Genomic DNA, 14443 nt, shown 5'->3' with positions numbered 1-14443 from the left:
GCGGCGAAGGCTAGTGGTGAAGCCTTGTGGCGAAGCTAGTGACGAAGCTTATGGCAAAACTTGTGGTAAAGGCTAAGGGCGAAGCCTTGTGGAAAACCTAGCGAAGAAGGCTAGTGGCGAAGCTTGTGGTAAAGGCTAGTGGCGAAGCTAGTGGTGAAGCTTGTGGCGAAGCTTGTGGTAAAAGCTTGTGGCAAAGCTAATGGCGAAGCTTGTGGCGAAACTAGTGACAAAAGCTTGAGGCGAAGCTAGTGGCAAAAACTTGTGGCAAAAGCTTGTGGCGAAGCCTTGTGGCGAAACTAGTGGCGAATCCTTGCGGCGAGCATCCCAGCGGCAAACTCCCTTGAGGCGACATCTTTTACGGCAACCTAACCTTACCCGACAACAAGTTCGAGTGGACCCCACATCACAAATTTTAATTGTTGTATTTTGGCAACAACAAAGAGTTTTGTTCTCATAAATTAAGCTTCGTACTCATTCGATGAGCCTTCTTCTGCATCAAAGATATCCTCGCCCTTATCTATAGCTCGATAGCTTCCATTACTGACAGTTCGATTGATTCAGGAGCCCGTGTCTCTTTTTCTTGAGCTAGGTGAAGAATTAATTATTGTCACCGTTCTAGATCATGACAAAGATGTCGAATAATTCTAACTCGCCGTAGAGGTTGAGATCGACGTTACAAACTCTATTAGCAACGAATTCTGTGTCATCTTATTGAGAAGGTAACTGGAAACTAATTCTTAGCGGCTCGGCAGAAACCTAGGTGGTGTTCTCTTCGTGTTTCAGTTTAAAGTATTGAATTTTGAATTTATTTTCAATTTTCTGTTTTAAGTGTCTAATTTGAGATTATTGAAAATGCGTTCTTTTTGTTATTTTGGTAAACTATTTTGCAAAACTAAAAACTAGAAAACGTGTTCACTGCTCTTAAAATTTATCCTATTTGTTTCCTTTCAAATACACCACATAATACGATGAAGATTAATCCCCAAGCTTGTATTACAACAACCCCAAGAACACAAACTCCAAAAGGATGGCTAGTAGCATCAAATAAAGAATTGAGTGAAGAGTACTGTCTCAAAAACTTGAAAGCGAACATGAATATTTCCTTCAAATAATAAGAACACAGAATTATACTCAGAAGAATCACCTAACCACTCAAAAGAACCACCACTAAGAATCCCATCTATCAATAATCACCAAATTAAAAATACAAATACGAAATCATACATATTTCCTCACAGAATAGATTCATAGATCTTTAACCACACAAAAATACAAAATCATACATAATCCTCCAACAAGTATAAGGACTTCAACCTAAAGAGGAAAAGTTGTAGGAGGAAGTGATCGACGGCATAGGCGAACGATGGATCTGGGTTGCTGCAATGACAGGCATAGGTGAAGGCGAGAAGCGGTGGAGTTGCTGAAATGACGAAGGCGAAGCGAGGTGGATCTGGGTTACTGGTCGCGGCGGTGACGGCTTGCGGCTATGATGGCCATGGCATGTGAGTAGCCGACCAACAAGGGAGAGAGAGGAAGAGACAAAAGACCTTGATCTGGAAGAGAAAATGAAGAGTGAACCGCAGGTCGCAGTGGAGATGGCTGTGGCAGGTGCATTGCCGGCCAAGAAGAAAGAGAGAGAGAGAAAGTAAGGAATAGATAAGGGAGAGAAGAGGCAACAAGAGATGAAAGAGAAGGGAGGGAGCTTGTTGGATCTGGAACAAAGAAGGAAGATAGAAGAGGCACCAAGAGATGAGAGAGAAGGGAGGGAGCTCGTCGAATTGCAGCAATCATTTTCCACGTTTTGGTTTTTTAACCGAGTTTTGGCTGAAAACAGCCAAAATGATTTTTTTACTGTTTTGGATTTCCTTTACAAAAAAAATTTTTGTTTTCGAAAATGCGTTTTTGAAAACAAAGAGAACACGTTTTCATTGTTTTGAAAAATTGAAAACAGAAAATGGTCCAAAAACAAGAAAGAGAACAGGCCCTAACACTCCTATGTTGTGGCACAACCAACGAATAGATAATATGTTAGAATACTATATTAATATTTTTTAATATATTATCTATATAACTTATTTTATAAAAATAAAAATTAATTATATTTACAAGATTTTAACACATAACTTCTAAGACATAATTATTTTTTAAAACATAATTAAAAAAATTTACTTCATATTTATACGTCTAAAACTAGATTTATTTCTTAATTACAAATATTTACCTTTCTAGATATTGATAAATATTTTATGTATAAAAAAGTGAAAATATATAAGAAATATATTTTCTAGTTAGATAAAATACATTTAAAATAAATGTTTCTTAAAAATATAATATTATATATATATATGTATAAATACTAAAAAGCACAAAAAGTAAATGTAATATATATATATATATATATCTGGAAAATTGTAAAATATCATTCAATATATATATATATATCTGGAAAGTCAATATTTTTCTTGGAATGTAAAATATATTTTTTCATTGCATGCATATTTTGATCAAGTTTTTTGGGTTTTATATAAACTAAAATTCGAATAAATCATAATCAAGTCTAGACTGTTGAATCTAATATTCATTTTAATTAAAAATCAAAATTAAACCAACATAACCCAATTAAATTTGGATTGAATATAAGTTGCAAAGTTTATAAAATTATATCAAAATTTTATAATCTAAAACGGATAACCCATCAAAATATTAGAATTTATAAAAATAAATCATAATATTAATAAAATTAAATATTAGTAAATTTTTCAACACCTCCATTTTATGCGAAAACATATTTTATTGGAAAATTTTAATTGTAAAGTTCAGAAAGTAAATTCAATGTTTGTTTTCTAAACGTGATCATAAAAATTTATCAATGTTTAATTTTGCTCAAAGTAAATGTCTGTGTTCAATTTGTCATTGTTTAATTTTATTCCAACGGAATCTCCAGTTTCCCTATTCTCTATTCAATTGTTGAGGAATGCAGCTGGATAGAGAGAGACAGACCAAAGATGTCGTCGAATATGAGGTGATGCAGTTGGGAAGAGAGAAAGAGTTGAGAATATGGCAGAGAAAGAGAGAAGGAGTTTAGAAGACACCGAAAAGCGAGATCCAGTTAAGGAGATGCAACAAAATAAAGAAGAAAAGACAAAAAACCCTAGATTTGAGGTGATGTAGCGGGAGATAAAGAATGAGCTAAATAGACATCAGAAAGAGAAATGAGATGTTGGAGGAGACGCAGTCGAAGGAAACACACGAGATGTCAAAGAGAGAAGAGACTCGGCTAGAGAGCGAAAATGAGTTAAGGTTTAACGACTCATTAGTAGGTCTAAAAGTTTATTAATATTTTATTTATGAACATTGAAAATTTTGTTTCTATTAAATTAAATGTGAAAAATATTTTTATATGACAAAATATATGTAAGTAAATTATGTGTAATTATTTTAATGAATTGGGCTTTGAAATTAGGTTAATGCAAGTGTGAATTTTGTTGTGAGTTATGTGAAGTGAAGTTGTAAAACCAATTGGGGCCTAAGATGGAAGTGGGTCATTCTCTTTAATTGGGCCATTGATTTGGACTTGGGCCCATGTTTTAAAAAAAAAGGTAGTATTATAATTAAATAAAAATGAGAAATGTGGCGAATGACAAAAATTGGCATGCTTTCTGAAAAAATGTGAGGGCAAAAAGGAAAATTTCGTAATTGATCTGATAAAGAAAATGAGAAAGAAATAAGAAAATGTGAAATGTCCAAAAAGGGCTTATGTGCTATGTATGTGTGTTTTATGTGAAAGGGCAAAATGGTAAATTTCAAGGGAGTGGTTGGCAGCCCACTCCTCCCCTTTTTCTCCCCATGCTTTTTTGTTTTATTCATCTTCCTATTTTCTTCTCTTTTGTTTCCCAACGGTGGCTCCTCATCCTCCTTTTTCTTCTTCAATTTTCTTTTTCTTGTTGTCGGGGGCTTCAAGGTTGCAGCTTTGAGAAGACTTCTTCTTCTTCTTCTTCGTCTCTTCAGTTTAAGCTTCAAAGACAAGTTCTCTTGCACTCTTCCTTTTAAATGGTTTGTGCATGTTCTCTTCTCTTGTTTTCTTCTTTGATGTAAAAACTTAAATCTTCTTGTTGCTATTAATTTAGAGTGGTTTTCCAAATTCTTGGAGCCATTTTCTTGAAATAAGTAAGTCTTGTTTTATATTCTTAAAAAAATTGTGGGTTTCATTTTATTGTTGTTGGGTGTCTTGAAAATGGTCTTCTTGGGATTTGTTCACCCCATTTTTCTTTCATGGAATGACACTTGTGGATTAGGAAGTTAGATTGAAAATTTTTGGAGTGTTTAGTGTCCATTTCGTGTGTTCTGGGTGTGTCGAGTCGACTTGTTTTGGGTTAAGTTGACTTGGCAACGGCCAGTTTTTGGCCGTTTTTCCTAGTTCTCAGTCGAGTCGATTTATTTTGTGAAAATTCAACTTATTTTTAGGCAAGTTGACTTAGCTTAAGTTAACTCCCCAATAATTAAGTCAACTTAGCTGAAAAGACAATACTATGCGTGTTGCACTATTTTGGCCATAACTTTTGATTTAGAAGTCGGAATTGAGATCCATTTAAAGTTTCATAATCTAGAATTCAAGGGATTAGATTTGATATATAATATCATATACTTTGGTTATGATTTGAGTTGGTTAAGACTTTTCTCAATCTAAATTAGGTATGATTGTTAAAATAAGTTGCTATTAAATGCTTTCTCTATTATGACTCAATCATCTAAAATGATAGGATGTGCTTGAAGATATATATATATGGATATACATAGGATTCATGAGATGAAAACTTAATTGAGTTGCATGAGGAAACATGATAATCACATTTGGGAAGTTGTTAAGAAATGTTCTTAGTTGGCATGTCCACTGAATTTCATGTGAGGCATTACTATCATTATATAAATAATTGCCCTTAATTGATGTGGTGAAATCTATTTAAATGTAATTGAGTGAAAGAGCCAATAACTTTAATAGGCAAATATTGAGGTTGTGTAAATGTCACTTGTTATAGCATTTTGTGTGGCTATATTACATGGCGGTGTGTTCGCATAAGTATATTATATGGCGGTGTGTTCGCATAAGTATATTATATGGCGGTGTGTTCACGTAAGTATATTGTATGGCGGTGTGTTGGCGTAATTATATGTCATGGTAGTGTGTTCGCGGGATTATATTGCATGGTGGTGTGTCCGTGTAATTACATTGCATTGAGGTGTGTCCGCGTAAGTATATTGCATGGCGGTGGCTCGTGGTATAATTATGCATAGATGATTTCACATGTTGTAAGTGAAAAGTGAAATGATCTAAGAATACTATCAAAACGTGGATAAGAGACATGATATTATATTGAATTATGGGAAGAGGATTGTATTATTATTATTATTATTATGGGAAACTTTTCCATTCTAATTAAATGGTTGGAAAACATTGGTATGGGCAGTAAGGTATCTATTGTAGACCTTCTTTATTACTCATATCTTTAATTCAATGATTGCCATTGTTGAATATATATAAACTTGTCTAGCCTTATGGCTCATTTTGAAAAATGTGTTTTGATGAAATGTAAGAAATTATATTTCTTTGAGAATGTTGTTGTCAAGTGTAGAAGGCATGAACCCTAGTTGTCTAGATGTCAGGTAGTGATTTTCTTTTGGCTCTCAATTGTTCATGCCTTCATATATTGTTCTATTGATGCTTCCCTTTTGCTATATACTTGCTAAGCCTTGTGGCTCATTTTATTTCTTTTGTTATTTCAGGAAAGTGGAAAATAGATATTTTGGGCGAGTTCTGGTTAGATGTGAACATAGATGTCCCGTCCTCAAGATTCATAGGTGTAAATTTTGAGGGCATGAGTAGAGTGTTTCATGTTGAATTTAAAGTCTTAGTGCCCTTTTTATTTTGAAAATGTAAGGGTGGTAAACCCGAGATAATAATGTAAATAATGTATAATATTTATTATGGCTCCTATTGATAATGAACAAATATGGAAATGAAAATAAATTTTTGACAAATTTTGAGTAATTTTTGTATCTGTATCTATCTTGAATAGATCTTCTCTTGGATTTCCTATGCTAGCGAAAAAATTCGAGAGTAGGTCTTGACATAAGGAGACATTAGAAAGAAAGAGAATGAGCTAAGGAGACACCATCAGAAAGAGGGGGAGTTAAGGAGATGCTGAAGGGAGAGGAGATGCCAAAAAAAAAAAAAAGAGGAAAAATGGGGAAAGCTAAGGAGATCCAGACAACTGTCACGTCACAGTACTTGTGTATCACTTTTTGGTTAAATATTTAGAGGAGTGATTTTGAACAATTCATAAACATATTTAAAATTAAAAAAATAATAATAAAATGAAAAAAAAACGTAAAATTCAAGGACAAAAAATATATTTCTCAGCGTAATCGATTCTTCTATGAATCATGCTAGATGTACAACTATTTTGTACATCTTGGGTTACATAAGGGGGTATTATGACCAAAATACCCTGCGCCTCTATGTGCTCCATGAAGGACTTTTTTATCATTAATATACCTTTATGTAGCCCAAGATATATACAAAGGTGTACCAATAGTATTTTCTTTCTTCTATTTACGTATGTGTGTAGCATTTGTGCAGCTGCGTTGGGCCACTTTCAAAAGTTAGTCTATTTGCCATAATTAATTCTTTGACTTATGTATATGTGTATGTAGCATGTTGAGCCACTTTTTAAAATTAAAAATATTATTTAAATACTTAATTATAATATTTTTTTATTATTACTTATCTATATTAATATAACATAAAATATAATACATTAATATACGAGTGTAAAAAAATATCACACTTCAGTGTTCAAATAACATTTTTATTTGAAAATATCTTTTAGTTTATATTAAAAATTACAAAAAGTAAAAAATTTACTATATTAGTCTAAATCTTTTTGAAAACTCTTCTTAATATATAAAAAAAAATAAGCAATAAAAAATGTTATTATCATTTGCCTTCCAACTGAAGTTAAGATCATATAAACTTAGAGAAAAGTTTATACACCTAAACTTTATACTTTTAATCTCTTTCACATTATATTATATGTTGCCTCCATATGTTTTTGTTTTTGTTTGTGTTTGTTAATTAAACTTACAACAACAAAAAAAATTGTACACTATCATTCAATATATATATATATATATGAAAATTCGATATTTTGCTTAGAATAGAAAATATATTTTTCAATATATGCATATTTGGGTCAAGTTATTTGGGCCTTATATAAACTTAAATTCGAATGAATCATAATCAAGTTTAGAATATTGAATTTACAATCAACTTAATTATAAAACAAAATCAAACAAACATGACACAATTAAATATGGATTGAACATAAGTTGCAAAGTTTATAAAATTATATCAAAATTTTATAATCTAAAATCGTTTATGCGTCGAAATATTAAAACTTATAAAAATAAATCATAAAATTAATAAAATTGATATTAGCCAATTTTTTCAACACCTTCATTTTATGCCAAAACATCTTTTATTGATTAATTTTAATTGTGAAGTCCACCGAGTAAATGTCAATATTGTGATAAGAAAAATTTATTAATGTTTAATTTTGCTCAATTTTTAACCCCATCTTGATGAGAACTCCATGTAATACCCAAAAATTCTTGTACTTAAGGTGTAATTTTTATTGGGGCTAAAGTGTAATTTTTCAAAGTTATTGGGATAAAAATATAATTTTTCAAAATTATGAGAACTAAATATAATTTTTTGAAAATTAAGGACTTGAGGGCAAGGGGCCAAAGTGGAAGAAGGCAAAAGATGAGGGACCAAAATGCAATAAGTAGTGTAAACATACTGTAAGTTGACAGCAGCAGCATTGTGACCGTCAGCAACGGACGTCAAATTGACGTTCGAGAAAGGATTTAGGGCCATTATAGCCTAAGGTAAGGTCGTCAGTGCAATGGGGCAACCTAATTGGCCAAAAGAATAGCCAGAAACAGCTATAAATCGGGGGTTGTTGGTCGAGGGTTTCACCAAGTTTTCAACCAAGAAATCCGAGCATTTGGGGAAAAAAATTGAAAAAATTGATAGAGGGCTTTTGTTCTCTAAGTTGAGAAGACCATTTTTTGAAAGTTTGAGACATTTTGATGTTGGTTTGAGGGTGTTTTGAAGCCTTGCCGAAAAATCGAGTACTCGCTAAAGTCGAGAATTAATCTTCCAAATCGATGGGGTTTTGGCTGGATTTTCAAGCCACCAGGGGGTCCATCATGTTCGGAAGGGAGAATAGAGCAAGAAAGAGGAAGAAAAACAAGCAAATCCAGTAGCCGGCTAGGGAAATGAAGGTTGGAGAAAGCGACCAGAGAAGATGCATGAAAGGCACGCGCAAGGCACGTGGGTGTGGGAGCGTGAAGGTAAGAAAAAATAGGAAAAATAAAAAAATAGAGAAAAAAAAACAAAAAATGGAAAAACTTTTGAAAAAATTCTAAAAATTAGGGAAATTAATTTTATTAATTTTCTTGAAATTTTGGTCAGAAAAAATATTACGGCATGTGTTTTGAGGCATGGCACGAGTTTTGAGAAAGCTTAAACAATTGGATCAAGGTGAATGGTTTATACCAAAAATTTACATGTGAAATGATTTACTTAAATTGAGCATGAATTTTATGAGAGTTGCCAAAATATATGTGATTTATATGTATCTTGTCATATCTGTGCATGTTATATTGTCTTGGTAATTGTGATTTTGCATTTGACATGAAATTATTGGCATACATTTTGTCCATGGTGGGATAGGATATTTCCCTAATAGCGAGACTTGTATTTTCCCCAAGTGAGTTTTGTTGGAATGATTGTAGAAGTATCCTATGTCATATGTGATCGTCGGGATGACTGTCAAGGGTTCTGTGTCGGGGCTACAAAGCTAATAAAGCTATCTTAGGGCATCTGTTCATTCATGTTCATGCATCATACATTTATGAAAAATTATTTCAAACCCTCATGTATAAGATTCATATTCTAATTTGGACTTTGTCCCTAAAATATTTAAAATTCCAAGTGAGACAAGCAATGGGAAAGGAAATGAGGTTGCTGAGATATGATTGTATTTGTAGTCATGTAATGGTCTGACACTCGTGCTAGAACAAGTTTTGAAAATCTTGATAATAAGTGGCATGTTATGGCTATTATTTTGTTTGCCAAATATTGTAATTTTTATGTTATTAAGAACAATATTGTGCAATATGTTTTCCTTTGTGATTACAATATCACATTAGGGTTTGATTCTGCTTCCGTAAGTATTTAATTTACCATTCCTTAGATTATCATTTGGAATGCTAAATATTTATGTTTAGGGATTTTTAAGTATGATATTTGAGAATTTCAAGATGGTATTGCAAGAAATATATATATATATATATATAATCCTAGAATAGTGACACGTTGGAAGGGTAGGTCGTTACAATTGGTGTAAGAGTAAAACCCTACTTGGAGATTTAGGGATTAATGATTTCGAGGCTTAGAAATTATTGATTGAGGATATAGTAACTGAGAAAATCATTTTGAATAACATAATGGCAAGAAATTATCTTGAACAATTTTGGGTGACACACTGGACAAACTAGTAAGAAATCAGAAAACTAGTGATCGAGGACTTTTTCGAATTCCTTGTCACCCTTGAGGGCATTATAGGAGATGTGTAATACCCCAAGAGCCTAGAGAAGGGTAGTATATATCGAGAATAAGTAAGGAATGAAACAACACTAACTGGATACCTTTAGGGCTGAATGTAGACAAAAAACTCTCGGGTTAAGCGTGCTTAAGTTGGGGAAACTCCAGGATGGGTGACCCCCTGGGAAGTTCGCTTAAGCCCATTGGGGTAAGTTGTTCCAGTCCTTCCTATCGCTCGATGCGAGATGTTATAAGATGTACCCCCAAGTAGTTATTAGCTGTTACATGTTCAAGTTGATTTCTTAATAAATCATCTTGAGGGAGATTGGAAGACTCTTGTTGAATGGATCCAACAACTAGGTAATTATGATTCATTCTTTACTTTTCGTGAACAGCTACACCAACACGTAGTGGAAATATACGAGGAACTCTTAGAAGAATAAACAAACCCCAATGTTCAAGAAGATCAAGAAGATGATCGGGACCCTGATGAGATTGAAGAAGGACGCGATATTAAGATTAGCGAAATAAGTTCAGATGAGGAAGATGATATGATCGAATCTTATGATGATCATGACGGACCAACAATGGAGTCTAAAGAGGACCTGACTGAAAATGACGCATGGATCTAGAAGTCAACTAATCTCCGGGAAAAGAAATAAACTAGAGATAGCCATAAAATGAACCCCCCTACTAGTTGTTCAATGCTTGTATTAGGAAATTTTGTTCCAAGTGACATTTTGAGATTGGTGTATTACACTTGGAAGACGGCTTATGTTGAAATAAAAATTTCTTTTTGAAATGAAAATTTTCTCCCTAGATATGTGATCTTATCTTTTCCTTACAGATGGTAACCACTCGATAAAGAGGAAACATGGTTTCCAACACTCCTAACAGAAGAGACGAGGATGGCAATGATAATGAGATACATCACTGTAATCACAACGATAACAAGAACGTAAGGAGTGATGGACAAGCCAGGGAGTCCAATATCAATGAGAGACGACAAGACATGATGGAGAGAGTCCTGGAAAACCTCTTGACCTACGTGGCCAGGAAAGAACTAACAAAACATACGACAAATACGTTAGAACAATATAAAAGACAACAACCGCTCGTATTTAAGGGAAGAGCAAATGACGACCCTAGCATAGCCGAATATTGGCTAGAGAAAATAGAGAAATTGCTCTAGCACTTATAATGAAATGACGCAGAGAAGGTAAATTGTGCCACATTTATGTTAGAAGAAGAAGTGGGGAAATGGTGGCAAACTACAAAGTGAGCCCTGTAGCGATCATTTTCCAATTCAGGACAGGGGTTGGGGTCAAGCTAGGCACAAACGGTGACGTGGGAGACATTCAAAGAAGCCTTTAATGCCAAGTATTTTTCTCGAAGTTGGAGAGAGGAAAAAAGTTGGGAATTTATGAAATTAAAACAAATTGGTGAAATGACTGTAACCCAGTATGATACGAAATTTACCCAACTTATCAAATATTTGCCTATGTATGATGTGAACGAATGGTAGAAGGCATAAAAGTTCTTGTCAGGACTACGAGTGGAGTTACAACAAGCTTTGAGTACTTGGGCCATTGATACTTATGGGGAAGTATTGAGCCGGGCCCTAACCATAAAAATAAACCTTTTACGGGTAAGATTGATGAAATCTAAGGAAACGAAAGGAAGCATAGAGCATAAAATGGGGAGTAAGAATTTTCAAAGCAACTGACAGTGCCCTCGATGCAAGAGAAATCACCTAGGGAAAAATGCTCACTAAGGCTTATCAACTGCTCCGTGTGTGGGAAAGAATGACACATGGGAAGAGAATGTCCTAAGAAGAAAGAAACACCTCATATGGGAAATCAAGGAAAGATCATATGCTTCAAATGCGAGCAACCTGGGCACATCGCACGAGATTGTCTGAAGAGGCTGAGAGTCAAACAGACTTAAAAGATGGGAGATGCTCGGGCCCACCAAAGATGTGTTTTTAACTTGACAAAGGAGAATGCAAGGACAAATCCTGCAATCATTCAAGGTATACTCTTTATACTAAAAACTCCTTTGCATACATTAATAGATCCAGGATCTATACATTCGTTCATTTTGCATGCATCGGCTAGGAGTTTGGAGATGGAAACTAAACATTTAGGGTGTTTGATGATTATCTCAACTTCTATAAGAAAAACCACGGAGACCTCGAGGTTAATTAAAAATTGTGGAGTTAGCTTGAGCGATAGTGCATTTCAAGCTGATTTGATACTGCTAAATGTGAACAACTTTGATGTCATCATAGGAATGCATTTTTTGTCCAAATATGATGCCAACATAGATTGTCAGAGAAAAATAGTGACTATAAGAAAGCCCGGAGAAGAACCAATCAAATTTTGGGGACAGGGTAACTCCAAGGAAAGGAAAATGATTTCAGCACATAAAGCAGTAAGATCAATGAACAAAGGGGCATACAGATACCTACATTACAAAAAATCAACATTTTAACGATAGAAAATTTTGTCGCTAAAATATCAAAATCCGTCGCTAAATTTTTTAGCAACGGACTTAGTGATGGGCACCTATTCGTCGCTAAAAAGGGTGTCGCTGAAATTTAGCGACGGATATTTTTAACGACGAAATCAGCAAGTATTAGCTCGTTAAGTTCAATATCTCTCTGATACTCTTTAATCGAATTATGAAAAACTTTCTCGAATATATAATTTTGCAATCAAGTGAACCATTTAACTGATCAATTAGAGATAATATGCTAAACTATTAAATCGATTAAATGTTTTCCACTCGAGTATTAAACTAGCTGTAGAATGTCAAGTCTCTAAACTATGGTAGCAATGGACTTAAGTTTATCTCAAATCGAATAGATTTTGATTCTTTTAGTCAAGTACGCGAAGTACCATAGTCGAATACTTTGAAAAGAATAGAGAGCAAATTTATGTATCTCTTTTTCCAATTGACTATTAGGAATTTTATAGCTGATTGATAATTTGTCCATTCGAATACTGAAAATTGTTTAATTGAGTGTTCTTTCTAAAGCACATCTACTAATCTATTGTAAGCTATCTAGTGTTCAAATAACGTTATCCATTTAATCGAGTATGTAGTATAACTCAGTTGAGTGAATTAGCTTGGACAAAGAGTTAGTCTTTGTGGTCTAAAAAGTGGTCAACTTAGTATTCATGCAATTGAGTGAAGCTTGTGCTCAATCGATTGACCATTATGTCCACTAAAGTATGTGTTAAATTCAATCAATTATCTTTATTTTCACACGAGTATTTATATGCTTAAATTTAAATTTATAGTCGTTCCTAGTTGTTGTCTACGCATTTAATGCTCACTTATTTGCTTTTACATATGACGATTAGTGCATTAAATGCTATACGAAGATTCTTAGATAAAAATTGAATGAAAAATTGAATTTATAATGCATTTATGACAGTTAGAATGAGAATGTCTTTGCAAAAATCATGTTTATTCTTTTAACCATTAAACAAAAGCTAAAGAGCATTGAAGATAGCAAGCTATAAAAAAAGAAAAGGCGGATAAGTCTCCAAGCTATTCCTAAAGAGTTCAAAGAGTCATCATCATATACATCTATTGTATTGCAAAAACAAAAAGAGTACTTACACTTCCTATTCAAAATCCTCTGTAAATTGAGAGAAAAATCATTGTGTTGTGAGTTGTATCGATAGCTTCTCCTTTTGTTAAAAACCTTCACTCTTTCTAAGGTGTTATCGGTTTCCCCTGATCCAAGAAAAAGTAGTGGTTCGATTAGCCTTGAAAAACTATGTAAAGATATTATAGTTGTTCTCATTAAAAGTTATCTAGTAAGTTGTTTGGTTGAAATCCTTAGTGAGGAATCAAGGTAATGAAGTAGGCAGTGAAACTGAACCACTCTAAATCATGATGTGTTGCAATCTTTTGATTCATTTACATTTCATTTATAGTTAACCTTTATTTTCAATTTTTGGGTAAAAAGCTTAATTCACACAACTCTTAAGCTAACTATATGTATCATCTATAATCTCATGGTTTTGTAAACTTATTCAAGAAGTTGGTTGTAGTTTGGGTTGACATTAATGTGAATGTATTTTAGAGAGAGAAAGAAAGAGGAGATGATGAAGGAAAATGAAAGGTGATGGAGAAAAGAAAGAACTTAAGGGCAAAATGGTAATTTAACACTATTTTGAATATGAATGATAGGTTTTTGTTATGGAAAATTTTATTTGCAGCCAAGTATTTTTCTCTTCACAGCACATTTTACTAAAATTTAATATAACTAAAATAATTTTGAGGAAAACCCATTTTTGCCCTTCTCCTCTCATCGTTGATCCCCCCATCCTTTTCTCTGTTAAATCATCGCCACCAGCTTGCTTCCTTAATAATGGCCACAAAAGCTGTCAATTGTCAAGGAAGAAGGAAGGGAGGAGATCGAAGGCCATGGCGACGACGAATGACGACCATGACTACTTTAAAACCCATCATCGCACCCGCTGGCGGCTGAGTTCCTTGCGGTCGCCCATCATTGCAAAGCTCCCACCAACGGCCACATTGCTCATATCAACGTCCGCGACAAATGCGGCCTCCCATCATTACACCCAAACTCCAGGATTCGAGGGAAAAATTATTTTTCCCGAATCCATGGATTTTGGAGAATCATTCTTTCGAATCCATGGGTTTCGAATATTTGGTTTTTTCTAAATCCATGGATTCGAAAGAATGTAATTCTTGGGTTTGGGAGAATTAGTTTTTCCCAAGGCCATGGATGAG

Source organism: Diospyros lotus, chromosome 8, assembly GCF_014633365.1.
Source record: "Diospyros lotus cultivar Yz01 chromosome 8, ASM1463336v1, whole genome shotgun sequence".
Lineage (NCBI taxonomy): Eukaryota > Viridiplantae > Streptophyta > Magnoliopsida > Ericales > Ebenaceae > Diospyros > Diospyros lotus.
This window is presented reverse-complemented; position numbering follows the sequence as displayed.